The sequence below is a fragment of the Dipodomys merriami genome, unplaced genomic scaffold, assembly GCF_024711535.1.
Source record: "Dipodomys merriami isolate MVZ:Mamm:240054 unplaced genomic scaffold, mDipMer1.0.p SCAF_21, whole genome shotgun sequence".
Taxonomy (NCBI): Eukaryota; Metazoa; Chordata; class Mammalia; order Rodentia; family Heteromyidae; genus Dipodomys; species Dipodomys merriami.
Genome location: NW_027203493.1, coordinates 25,247,083 through 25,249,267, shown reverse-complemented (window position 1 = coordinate 25,249,267; position 2,185 = coordinate 25,247,083). Strand labels below are relative to the sequence as shown.

General features: G+C 32.7%; 1 pseudogene; it reads left to right on the top strand.

Annotated features, from left to right (window-relative positions):
• The first annotated feature begins 871 nt into the window (after nt 1–871).
• On the top strand, nt 872–969 carry LOC138834250 (U6 spliceosomal RNA; annotated as a pseudogene).
• The last annotated feature ends 1,216 nt before the right edge of the window (nt 970–2,185 follow it).

The window sequence follows — 2,185 nt, the reverse complement described above, 5'->3', positions numbered from 1 at the left end:
TCCTTTCTACATCTTTCACACCCACAGAACAATGGTCTTCTCTCATAATTAATATGTTCCTTTGCTTACATAGCTCAGCCAACCCTTCAATTTCAGCTCAGACTTCTGGCTTCTAGGAACTATTTGTTTACCACGTCTTTAAAGAAGAAGTAACTTTTTTATTATATATATATATTATATAACTTTAATTATTATATATTTTTTCATTCTTACTCTTCATAATATTAGCTACCACATTTTCAATAATCTGATCTTTTATGAGGAAGCAGTAATTGAGTCTAGTTTTTATGCTACCAATTAAGGGTGATTGCTATATATCCAGGATTTCACACATGACAATTTTACTGTCAGTTTTCCTATGACAAATACTTGAGAAAATACATTTATGAGACAGTAAGGTTGATTTTTGGCTCATAATTTTCATGGTTTTAATTCATGATCAACTGGCCTCTTTGGTTTTTGTTTTGTTTTGTTTTTGTCTGTAATGAGACAGTGTATCATGGAAGAAAGCATGTAGGATATTAGATTACCACAAAATGACTTAATAATTTACTCACTTCATGATCGTAGAAAGGAAAAGAGAGCAAGGAAGGAACTGAACTCTCTCCATTTCCTTCCAGGACATACCCCTAATGCCAGGAATACCTGTTACTGGGTTCTAAAGTATTTAAAGTTCTGCTGCGTCCCAGTAAAAAAAAGGGCTGGCAACCAAATCTTTTAAATATGGACCTTGGGAATATGTTTCTCTGTAGAACACACTGAATGAACAGCTGTGAGGAAAATGTGCATTGTTATCCCTAATCTATAACACACTAAAGGTATTTAACACAAAGTAAGCAAAATGAAATATGAGATAATAATAAATAAAACAGTGCTTGCTTTGGCAGCACATATACTAAAATTGGAGTGGAGATTAGCATGGCCCCTGTGCCAGGGGCCACACAAATATGTGAAATGTTCCGTATTTTTCACTAGACACTGTGTTGGAAATGAACTGTAGAACTTGGGGGAGGAGGATTGAGAGGGAGAAAATGAGGCAGGGGGTGACACTGTGCAAAAGAAATGTACTCATCACCTGACTTACATAATTGTAATCCCCTATGAACATCACCTTTACAATACAATTGTTAAAATGAATCAATGAAAATATATTGTGGTTAAACTCTACTATACACAAAAAAAATCTATTATACTAAAGGAATGTGGATTTTTTTTCCTTTGAGAATTCTAACATATTAAATATCTAATTTGTAAAGGAATTTATGCCTCTAAAATAATCTGTAAACATTTCCAAAACAATTTTGGGTTAAATTTGGGAGAAAGATTTGTGTTGAGAAATGTCAAAACACAATTTTGCCCGATATCTCTATTCATGACTTTTACCATGTGATAAATTCTTACGCAACTTTTATAATCATGGCAAGTATTAATATTTCAAATCTTAGTCATTTGTAGGGTAAGGAGAGGCTGGGTAATTTAATCTAAAGGCAATAGGCTTCCATTTCCCTTCTGCAGAACTCATCAAATTATTTCCTTTATCTAAGTTCCTTGTTTAATAAAAATGGTTATATACACACACTTTTATACAAAAAATTATGAGCTTTCAGATTTTTAAATGGGAAAATGACTTTTTATAAGCCAAATTGCATTTGAATAAATTCTACGTAACTATATATAATTCATTTTATGGATATCCATAAAATGGATTTGGCATTGTGATGCATGTAGGTAATCCCAGAACTAGTGTGAATAAGTATAGACAGACAGGAGGCACATCAGTTAGAAATTAAGGCCAACCTTGTGGTAATTTAGCAAGATTGTGTCATAAAATAAATAACAGCAATTTATCTTTTTTGATTTAGTCTAATAAACAGGTAGCTTCCTAAGCCTACAAATTCTAATAATTTAAAAGGGAAATCTTCACTTAACGAGTAAATATTCACATTCATGAACTTTAAAAGTTTAATACTTTTATTTTTAAATAGCTTTTTAACAATCACTGGGACAGTAATGGTGGAAAATTTTGCTTTTAGGGTGAGTTTTAAAACAAAGTTTCAAACCTGGTGCCAATGGCTCATGCTTATAATCCTAGCTATCAGAAGGCTGAGATCTGAAGATTAAGGTTCAAAGCCAGTCTGGGCAGAAAAGTCCATGAGCTGTGGCTAAAGCCAAGCTCAAGCTCTAG